This window comes from Coenobita brevimanus, chromosome 44 (genome assembly GCF_032717465.1).
Source record: "Coenobita brevimanus isolate Jiangsu-jjx chromosome 44, ASM3271746v2, whole genome shotgun sequence".
NCBI classification, from domain to species: domain Eukaryota; kingdom Metazoa; phylum Arthropoda; class Malacostraca; order Decapoda; family Coenobitidae; genus Coenobita; species Coenobita brevimanus.
This window is the reverse complement of record NC_136997.1, coordinates 32,217,802-32,229,868: the sequence shown is the minus strand read 5'-3', so window position 1 is coordinate 32,229,868 and position 12,067 is coordinate 32,217,802.

Genomic DNA, 12,067 nt, shown 5'->3' with positions numbered 1-12,067 from the left:
AAAAACCTTACCAAGAGATGTGACAGCTATTGGTCTGTAATCAGAGGGGTCAGAGAAACTTCCTTTCTTTGGAATTGGGTGGATATTGGCTTCTTTCCATGAATTAGGGAATGAAGAAGTACGTATGCATAGTCTGAATAATTTTGCAAGAACACAGGCAAGTTCTGGGGAACACTTTTTCAAAACAATTGGCGGAATTCCATCTGGGCCTGGAGCTTTGTTGGTAGGTAAATTGTCTACGATGGATTTCACGTACCTTGTTTGTATTTTAAGTGGAACAATGTCGGGAGAGTCAAGTTCTAGTGCTGGAACATTCTGGCTGGCTTCCTCTAAGGTAGAATTTCTGGCAAATGTACTGGCAAAGATATCTGCTTTCCCACGTGGGTCATTTGTAATGTTGCCATCTGGTGATTTTAGTGGGGGAATGGATGATGACTTGTTAAAGTTATTATTAAAAGAATTGAGAGTTGACCAGAATATTCTATTGTCATTAGGGTTGTTAAGTAGTTTACATGCTTGGTTTTGAAGAAAGTTTGATTTAGCAAGATTTATTACAGCCTTTGCATGGTTTCTAGCAATTTTGAATTGAGAGAGTGATTCAGATGTTTTTGATTTCAAGTAATAGTTATATTCTGATGTCTTTTGGGCTGTTGCTCTGGCACAGATGCTATCAAACCATTTTGGAGAGTTCGATCTTTTAGTGAATTGTTGACTTGGTAGGAATAAATCCGTACCAGCTAGTATTACGAGTAAATCGCAAATGTGGGACTAAGTAGAACTGACACCACTAGAGAAGAAAGACTGCCATGGAATATCAGCAAGATAATTTCTAAATTCATCCCAGTTTGCCCTATGAAAGTGCCATCGGGTCACCCTGACAGGTTCAGAATGGGGAGGTTTGAGGGGGCTAACTAATGAGGCTTTGATGAGATTGTGGTCAGAGGATCCAAGTGGAGACAATACCTCTATCCTGTATTGATCTGGATTATTTGTCAGGAAAAGATCCAAAATATGGGCATTATGATCAGGATTATCTGGTATTCTGGTTGGTTGCTTTCCAGTTGCGTGAGATTAAACGATTCTGCAAACAGGTCGCACTCTAGACCAGCATCATCAGTCCTGGCAGAGTGCAATAACCATTCAACATTATGTATGTTAAAATTACCCAAGATGGTAATTTCGGTGTTAAGGGAGAGATTAAGGTCACTCAACTGTGTGGAAATGGAATCAAATACACTGGGTTCAAAAGAACCACTGGGGGAGTGATAAACTACACAGATATATTTGGTGATATTTTGACAGTTTAGTTTATACAGCGAGTAATCAAAACTGCGTGAAGTGAAGTTTAAAATGGTGTCAACTGCATATTGGGATATGATATAACAACAGGTGCCACCCTTATTACGGAAGTTTGTAAGGAGATGGTAACCAGGAAAACAATATGGGGATATTTCAGTAGACGGTGAGATTTGTCGTTCTGTGAGGAATAGGGCCAGAGGGGATATGGACTGTAGGAAAAAATGGACTGAATTTAAGTTGGTACTAAGCCCACGGATGCTGGTGAAGAATAAGGCGGCATTTTCACTTCTCAGCTGACGAACATGGACGGAAATCGCACTAGTCACTGCTTACACAGTCGCTTGATGGCGACCGGGAGGACCCTGTGCCGGCAGCCCTACCCTGCCGGTGGTGGCAATCCGAGGTACCACCTCTTTTGAAAGTAAAATTGCAGCTTCCATTGCTAAGAGAGTGGGATAGAGGTGTGATATCATATGTGCATGTAGTGTAGTGTAGACAGTTGAAGGTAGAGGTATTAAGATAGTATGCTGGCCTACTCTCTGTGTAAATGAAAGCACTGAAAATGTTCAGCAAAGGGGGATGGTCAGGATCAAGTCCTGAGGGCTGGTGAAACGGGAGCTCCAGCTCTCCCTATCACCAGCTTGCCATCCACCTCGGGAGTACTGCCCTGTTCAACTGGTGCCACAGTCTACTTCTCACAATGCAATATAACCAAATCAATACACCTATGGTGTGAGGTACAACAAATATGGCTGATTCATGATATGAGTGACTAATGTAGACGTGACATTGGATTGTTCTTATTGAATAAATAATGTACATATTTATCAGTTATATAGCTACAATGACCACACCTGTGATTCCTGAAATTATGTTAAAATTAATTGCTACAAGTATGTGACTACAAACACTAGCATTACTGCAATTATGTTACAAGTGCTTCAAGTATGTAACCACAAACAATAACATTACTGCAGTTATGTTACAACTGCTACAATTATGTAACTACAAGCAGTAGCATTAGTGCAATTTTATTACAGTAGCTACAATTCTGTAATTACAGTTATTACAACCATAATTATGTAACAGCTGCATTAACACGATGTAAATACAGTTTTATTGCACCCATAATTATGTAACATTTGCATTAACAAGATGTTGCTTTATTGTGACCACAAATATATAATAGTTGCATTAAGATAATGTAACCACATTTTTACTGCAACCACAGTTATGTAACAGTTGCATTAACAAGATGTACCTACAGTTTTATTACAAAAACACAATTCTGTAACAGATGCATAAACAGAATGTTATGTTACAGCCACACTGGCATAACAGTTGCATTTACACACTGTAACTACAATTGCATCAACATGAGGTAACTGCAATTATGATACGATATTATCACAACTTTGTTACTTTTACAGTATTATGTATTTCACTTAATTAGCGTACAAGTTGATTGTAATGTGTAAATAATACCGTATGAAGTAATACGTATGACAGTATTTACTTTCGTTGGTACAACTTTAGGTGTTGGAGCAATATGTAGGCATATGACTCAATACTATATGTAACTATGGTATGGAACTATATAGTTATAGGTAACAATATGTAAAACAAGGAGTTATGTCTGAAGTTCTCCAGAAAGAGACAACTACACATCTCCTAGCCTCGACTAATCGAGAATGCCAAACACCTCTGATCAGCTGCCAGAAACATGACCGACACACGCACACATGCACATACATATGCACACACACTCTTTAGCCGAAAGCTAGAGTGGGAAAAAAGTCCAAAATCACATGTAGGAAGGTTAGAGAAGGAGAAAGAGCCAGAGAGAAGAGGTTAGAGAAGGCCAGAGATCTCGATCGAGGGCAGAAGGCTGGAGATAGGGTCAGTCAGGAGGTTTTGCCATCCAACTACACCACACTATAAATCACAGTTCGATATAACTGTGTACAATAAACTCCATAACCCAAAAGTGCACTGTAGCTCACCTCGCTTATGATACACAAAGGGGGAAGGTGAGAAAGAAAGAGAGAGAGAGAGACCTACCTATTCAATCTAGCCAACAACACACCATTTTACTAAGCAGCGACAAGTTCGAGCCATACGGCTCCTCACGACTATATTCTGGTAGTGCTTTGATGACCAACAACCAACCTCCTTATCTCTCTACATCTACCTACGGCTACGGTGATCGATATTGGCAGCAGTGGAGAACAATGGTAAGTTACGGCAAACTACATCTATCGACAGCGCAGCTTATCTTCGCCCCCAACTGCTCCTAACCACCTGAACCACAACTCCACGATTTACAAGAAACAATAGCAGAGCTAAACTGCGAACACCGATATTGGTGATAGCGGTAAAACGAACCACAATCAAGCCACACCTGACGAGTTTATATGCAGCAGATAACTCTCCTAAACTGCCACAACGGTTAACAACAGCGGTAAACAAAGCCGATTAATGTCTCAATCAACAATCGACTAACAAATTACAATCAAAACAATCTACGACTCCTCTACAAGCAACAATCGTCAAATAAACTACAAGCGAATACAGTTAGAACAAAAATTGAGAAACGACAAGCAACAACAAGCAAAAGTGAGAAAGGAGGAAGTGCTTATGTACTGTGCCAATAATGCTGACCAAGCATGGCGATGTATCAACAAATCTGACTTCCATTTCTCACTCCTTGAACCTCCTCCAACCTCCACCACGACCTCCACTACTTTTCCCCATCACCACCATCTTCTACACCACAACTACCAGAGTGAGGCACTCAGCTAAGTGCATCGTAACTCGTCAATCAGTCCAGGTACCTGACAATGCCATCCTGCACCTACCTGCCTGCCAGCCTGTCTGTCTACCCCGCAGTGATGACGCCGATTGCTGAAGCAGTCATGCCGGGACCCTGACCTACCTAAATCAAACCCTACCAACACCCTTCAGCCTCAAACCCTACTGACACCCTTCAGCCAACATCACTATCATCATGACTACTACAATTATTATCGGTGAGTCGAACATATATTCTATTATTTTAATAGCACTACATCATTTATGTACAGCCTTATGTATATACACAGGGATAGACAATCTATATCCTTACATCAAGATCTAGTACATACTGTACAAATGAAAATCACGTAAAACCAGGGAATTGAAATTTAAGTACAGTGCACACGTCTCCTTTATAATACAATTACAAGGAAAATCTAGTGGAAATGCCTAATAGAAATTAAGCTAGCAACAGTATGCCATACTGATCCACACACATGAATACGTACAACCCATACCTAAAGATGAACTTAAATATGAGCAAACATATCAAGTTGACTTCACAACCTTTGGAGGACTATAATATCAACTGATGTGTGAAACTAAGTGAACTGTACATGTTGTAACTTATTTTTTTTTAATTTTATGTAAAATAACGACATACGGGGTTACGTATAATATCACTTAAATATAAACATTTTTTTTTTAATAACATAACAGAGGAAGGAAAAACAAATGAATAAAAAAAAATCCATGCATCAGATTACTGGTGTCCTCTGTTCATAAAATATCTGTAACAGTTAGACTTGAACAGCAGTAGGTTGAAGTTTGGAGGGAAACATCTCTGGGGAAGCGAGTTCCAGAGAAATACAGTTCGGGGAATGAAAGAATTCTGATAGGTAGAAGTTCTGCAGTATGGCTGAGTGATGTTCCAGTCATGAACGTTGCCAGCTGCCCGTGTGGCACGAGGGAAGGCATGGAGAGGTGGCACCTTAGACGCAACTTCGTCTGAGCATTTGCTGTAGAAATATCTGTAAAATAACGCAAGGAAGGCAACATTCCTTCATACTTGTAGGGGAGGAAGCTTATTACTAATAGTAAAGTTATTAATAATTCTAACAGCTTTGTTCTGAATCTTGTCTACTTGTTTTAATGCAACCTCTCCACATCCGCTCCACAAGGATGAGCAGTATTCAAGCTGAGAGCGCACATGACTCTTATAAATTATAGCTTACTGCTCATCAGTGAAGAAGTTACGGACTCTGTACAATAATCCAAGTTTCTTTGAGGCGGTTTTAGCAAGTGATCTAACATGAGAGGTCCAGCTGAGGGCATTGTTAAGCGAAACGTCTAGAATTTCAATACTTTTGGAAATGGGGATATTTCTAGCACTGAAGGTAATATACGATTCTGCCAATACCTGCCTATTAGTAAATTGTATATATTTAGTTTTACTAGTATTAAATGAGACAAAGTTGTTTTTTCCCCATTCACTGATCGTGGATAAGTCTTGATTTAAAAAGATGGCTGTACTGAGGTGAAAGTTAGAGATATCGGACTTTGTAAATGGATGTCTGAGTGTGAATGAACTATGAAGTGTTGAGTCATCTGCATATGAATAGATGGGATTGTGGGTGACAGTTAGGAGATCATTAATATGAACGAGGAACAGGGTTAGTGCCAGGACTGATCCCTGCGGCACGCCGGTGTCAACTGAGTGGAAAGTGGAATATACATCATCTACTTTTACTCTTATTTTTCTATTGCTGAGATATGACGAAATCAAAGGAACAAAAGAGTTTAGTCCATAGCAAGGGAGTTTGGACAACAGGAAACGGTGCCAGACTCTGTCGAAAGCTTTAGAAATATCCAGGGCTACTGCATTAGTTTCACTATGTAGGTCAGCTGATTGATGGATGGTATGAGTCTGGAGATTGAGTATGTCAATGGTGGATCTTTCGTGGCGAAAACCATATTGTCTATCACTAATTAAGTTGTTGGATTCAAGGTGTTTAACATGTGCTTATTAATTACAGCTTCAAATACTTTACAAGAGATGTGATAGGTATTGTTCTGTAATCAGAGGGGTCAGAGAAACTTCCTTTTTTTGGATCTGGGTGGATATTGGCTTCTTTCCATGAATTAGGGAATGAAGAAGTACGTATGCATAGTCTGAATAATTTTGCAAGAACACAGGCAAGTTCTGGGGAACACTTTTTCAAAACAATTGGCGGAATTCCATCTGGGCCTGGAGCTTTGTTGGTAGGTAAATTGTCTAGGATGGATTTCACGTACCTTGTTTGTATTTAAGTGGAACAATGTCGGGAGAGTCAAGTTCTAGTGCTGGAACATTCTGGCTGGCTTCCTCTAAGGTAGAATTTCTGGCAAATGTACTGGCAAAGATATCTGCTTTCCCACGTGGGTCATTTGTAATGTTGCCATCTGGTGATTTTAGTGGGGGAATGGATGATGACTTGTTAAAGTTATTATTAAAAGAATTGAGAGTTGACCAGAATATTCTATTGTCATTAGGATTGTTAAGTAGTTTAGATGCTTGGTTTTGAAGAAAGTTTGATTTAGCAAAATTTATAACAGCTTTTGCATTGTTTCTAGCAATTTTGAATTGAGAGAGTGATTCAGATGTTTTTGATTTCAAGTAATAGTTATATTCTGATGTCTTTTGGGCTGTTGCTCTGGCACAGATGCTATCAAACCATGTTGGAGAGTTCGATCTTTTAGTGAATGTTGACTTGGTAGGAATAAATCCGTACCAGCTAGTATTAAATCGCAAATGTGGGAGTGAGTAGAATTGACATCACTAGAGAAGAAAGACTGCCATGGAATATCAGCAAGATAATTTCTAAATTCATCCCAGTTTGCCCTATGAAAGTGCCATCGGGTCACCCTGACAGGTTCAGAATGGGGAGGTTTGAGGGGGCTAACTAATGAGGCTTTGATGAGATTGTGGTCAGAGGATCCAAGTGGAGACAATACCTCTATCCTGTATTGATCTGGATTATTTGTCAGGAAAAGATCCAAAAGATGGGCATTATGATCAGGATTATCTGGTATTCTGGTTGGTTGCTTTCCAGTTGCGTGAGATTAAACGATTCTGCAAACAGGTCGCACTCTAGACCAGCATCATCAGTCCTGGCAGAGTGCAATAACCATTCAACATTATGTATGTTAAAATCACCCAAGATGGTAATTTCGGTGTTAAGGGAGAGATTAAGGTCACTCAACTGTGTGGAAATGGAATCAAATACACTGGGTTCAAAAGAACCACTGGGGGAGTGATAAACTACACAGATATATTTGGTGATATTTTGACAGTTTAGTTTATACAGCGAGTAATCAAAACTGCGTGAAGTGAAGTTTAAAATGGTGTCAACTTCATATTGGGATATGATATAACAACAGGTGCCACCCTTATTACGGAAGTTTGTAAGGAGATGGTAACCAGGAAAACAATATGGGGATATTTCAGTAGACGGTGAGATTTGTCGTTCTGTGAGGAATAGGGCCAGAGGGGATATGGACTGTAGGAAAAAATGGACTGAATTTAAGTTGGTACTAAGCCCACGGATGCTGGTGAAAAATAAGGCGGCATTTTCACTTCTCAGCTGACGAACATGGACGGAAATCGCACTAGTCACTGCTTACACAGTCGCTTGATGGCGACCGGGAGGACCCTGTGCCGGCAGCCCTACCCTGCCGGTGGTGGCAATCCGAGGTACCACCTCTTTTGAAAGTAAAATTGCAGCTTCCATTGCTAAGAGAGTGGGATAGAGGTGTGATATCATATGTGCATGTAGTGTAGTATAGACAGTTGAAGGTAGAGGTATTAAGAGAGTATGCTGGCCTACTCTCTGTGTAAATGAAAGCACTGAAAATGTTCAGCAAAGGGGGATGGTCAGGATCAAGTCCTGAGGGCTGGTGAAACGGGAGCTCCAGCTCTCCCTATCACCAGCTTGCCATCCACCTCGGGAGTACTGCCCTGTTCGACTTGTGCTATAATCTACTCCCCACAATGCAATATAACCAAATCAATACACATATGATGTGAGGTACAACAAATATGGCTGATTCATGATATGAGTGACTAATGTAGACGTGACATCGGATTGCTCTTATTGAATAAATAATGTACATATTTATCAGTTATATAGCTACAATGACCACACCTGCGATTCCTAAAATTATGTTACAATTAATTGCTACAAGTATGTAACTACAAACACTAGCATTAATGCAATTATATTACAAGTGCTTCAAGTATGTAACCACAAACAATAACATTACTGCAGTTATGTTACAACTGCTACAATTATGTAACTACAAGCAGTAGCATTAGTGCAATTTTATTACAGTAGCTACAATTCTGTAATTACAGTTTTATTGCAACCACAATTATGTAACAGTTGCATTAACACGATGTAAATACAATTTTTTTGCACCCATAAACATGTAACATTTGCATTAACAAGATGTTACTTTATTGTGACCACAAATATATAACAGTTGCATTAAGATAATGTAACCACATTTTTACTGCAACCACAGTTATGTAACAGTTGCATTAACATGATGTAACTACAGTTTTATGGCAACCACAGTTATGTAACAGTTGCATTAACAAGATGTAACTACAGTTTTATGGCAACCACAGTTATGTAACAGTTGCATTAACATGATGTAACTACAGTTTTATTACAAACACAATTCCGTAACAGTTGCATAAACAGAATGTTATGTTACAGCCACACTTGCATAACAGTTCCATTTACACAATGTAACTACAGTTCCATCAACTTGAGGTAACTGCAATTATGATACAATATTATGACAAATATGTTACTTTTACAATATTATATATTTCACTTAATTAAGAAATAAGTTGATTGTTATGTGTAAATAATAAGCAGAAATACTTTTGACAGTATTTACTGTCGTTGGTACGACAGCTTTGTGTGAGGGAGCAATATATAGGCATAATATGACACAATACTGTAAGTAACTACGGTATGTAACTGTACAACTACAGGTAACAATATGTAAAACAGGTTGTGGGAAGGTTAGAGAGAGAGAGAGAGAGAGAGAGAGAGAGAGAAGAGGTTAGAGAAGGCCAGAAAACACAACTGAGGGTGGAAGGCAGGAGATAGGGTCAGCTAGGAGGTTTTGCTGTCACGCTACGTTTTGCTGTAAATCACACTTCGATATAACTGTGTACAATAAACTCCATAACCCAAGAGTGATCTGTAACTCACCTCCCTTATGTTACACGAAGGGGAAAGGTGAGAAAGAGAGAGAGACCTACCTATTCACATTAGCTGACGACACACCATTGTACTAAGCAGCGACAAGTTCAAGCCATACTATGCCTCACGACTTTATTCTGGCAGTACCTCGACGATCTACAATCAACCTCCCTGTCACTACATGTACATACGGCTACGCTCATCGACAGTTGCATATTGGCCATTAGAGAGTGGTATGTGCCAGGACATGAGTCTTTCTGATAATTCCACAGATGTTCCTTGGATATTCTGTAGAAGGTTGCTCGGGATTGCAACCATGGTTTCTTCTTACATTGTCTGGGTATCCTCTCCAGAAATGGGTATAATCTTCTGCTTTTATGAGGTTGCCCTCTCCTGAGAGGCGAGTCTCAGACATGGCAGCAATGTCAATATCATTTCTTTTCAGTCTGTGTGCAGTTCGGACAGTTCTACTGCGTGGTCTTGTGTCATGGTCAGTTTTAAGCAAGGTTCATATATTCCAGGTAGCAAGAGTCAGAGGGATTCTTTTGATATTTCAACGCAATGTGGGAAGCCTTGACATACGTGGTTATCACCCCAGGTGGTGCAGAGCACCAAATGTTTAGGTAACCCTTTCTCCCCCCCCCCCTGCCATCACAGGTAAGCAGTTGGACAATCGTTTCCACCTGCATAGTGGCACTGGATGCTGCCGAAGGCATGACTTGCTCCGATGCCATCATGCCAGCAACCGCTGGGCCAGTGCAGCCTATGTTCGGGATTTGAACTTACGACTTCCAGCCACATCCACGACCTGTCTGTCACCCTGTCCGCCATAAGCCTTTGGTTTTGGTGAAAGATGAGATGGGAGGTGAGTACAGCAGTGGGCTTGAACAATGAATGGAATTAGTGTGATGGTGAGGGTGCGCAGTCCTTACCACCACGTGACTTGGCCCTTCCTAGCATGTGAGAGTGGCATGAAGATTTACGACCATCTGCTAAGCAGGGGTCTGCCTAGTCTTAAACTGTGGGCAGGCGTTTACCTTGCCCTATCCGTATCTTTTGATAATCTTAACGCGCGAAAGGGAGATCATTCCCTGGTGAATGGGAGAGGATTACCACAGCGTAGTACTGGAATCCGTGGGAGTCTCATAGCACCCCTTTGCATGCCCCTAATTATTGCTGCATAGTGAAAAAAAAAAATGAATGACTATTTGGTGTGTTTGATGGGAATTTTAATTGATAAAAGCATCGTGTAAAGAAAGAAAGAAGCTCTCGTGAGGCCAGTCAGCTCAGACGTGCCTGAGACCTGTGGTAGTGTTGTGCTAGTGTGCTTTAGTGATCTGTGATAGTGGTTGTGTTAGTGTGTTGTAGTGATCAGCGATTGTGCTGTGCTAGTGATCCGTGAGAGTGTGTGTTGTGGTGACCCGTAGTGACCCGTGATAGTGTGTGCTACCATGTGTGAACTAGTGCGTAATGGCTTCCTCGGCAGAGAGCTGTGTCCCCACTGCAGGTACTGAAAAGGACTACCTTGAATTAAACGAGGAACTTCTCGAACTGAAGCGGGAGGTACAAATTCTCAGGCAGGAGAAGGCACAGATGAGGGAATTGTTGGAGGAGATGTTGTAGGAGAAAGAGAAAAAGGCTGAAGGTTGGACACTAGTTAACAAGGGTGCAACGAAGTTCACTCTTAAAAAGCAAACGGAAATTAAGACAACTAAAACATTCGACGCACTACGGGACGAATGTGAAGGGAAGGCAGAGAGGGAAGTAGAGGAGAAGGACGGTGAGAGAACTTCCAGTACAGGTAAGTATAAACAGAACAAGAAAGGTAAGAAAAATGTTGTTGTTGTTGTTGGAGACTCCCAGGTGAGATATCTGAACAGGGCCATGTAGACTCCACTTGCTAAACATGTGTGTCTTCCAGGGGCCAGGGTGGCTAATGTGGTAGATAAAATTTCAAATATCGTAAAGGAAAGTGGTGACAAACCCACTGTGTGCCTCAGTGTAGGAGGCAATGATATTAGTAGCCGTAAGAGTGAGGTACTGTGGAAAAGGTACAAGTTGATGTTAGAAAAGGTTAGGGAGAGGGGAGGAACCCCTGTAGTGCTTGGTGTTTTAACCAGGTGGCGGGTTGGAAGGGAATGGTTGAGCAGGGCAATAGGGTTTAATTGCCGCCTTGAAAGGTATTGCAAAGATAATGCAATACCTTTCATAGACAGCTGGGACCGGTTTTATGGACGAAATGCTTTGTATAGTTGGGATGGGACTCATCTTAGCAGGCAAGGAGTTACTGTTTTAGCTGGAATGATAGATAGGGAGTTGGAGGGATTTTTTCGAGATTGAGAAGTAGGTGTACAGGAAGATGCAGCAACTACAGTCAGAAATCATTATTACCATGTTTGGATAGATGCATCGATACTTGCAAAATTAAGAACAAAAGTTCAACCAATAGTGTAGATACATCCACTCAGGCACCTCAAATTGAGCAGGCGATGATAGATGATAGAACAAGCGATGATAGAAGGGCGATAAGCGATAGTACAAAAAATTGTTATATTAGTAAAGTAAAGAGTTTCCCAGTTAGTAATAAAATAAATAACAGTAAATGCCAAGGTAAAGGCATAACTACTCGTAATAATCTGAAAGTGTACTACACAAACAGCCGGAGTTTACGTAATAAAATGGATGAACTGAGGGCTTTAAAATGTACAGAGAAAATA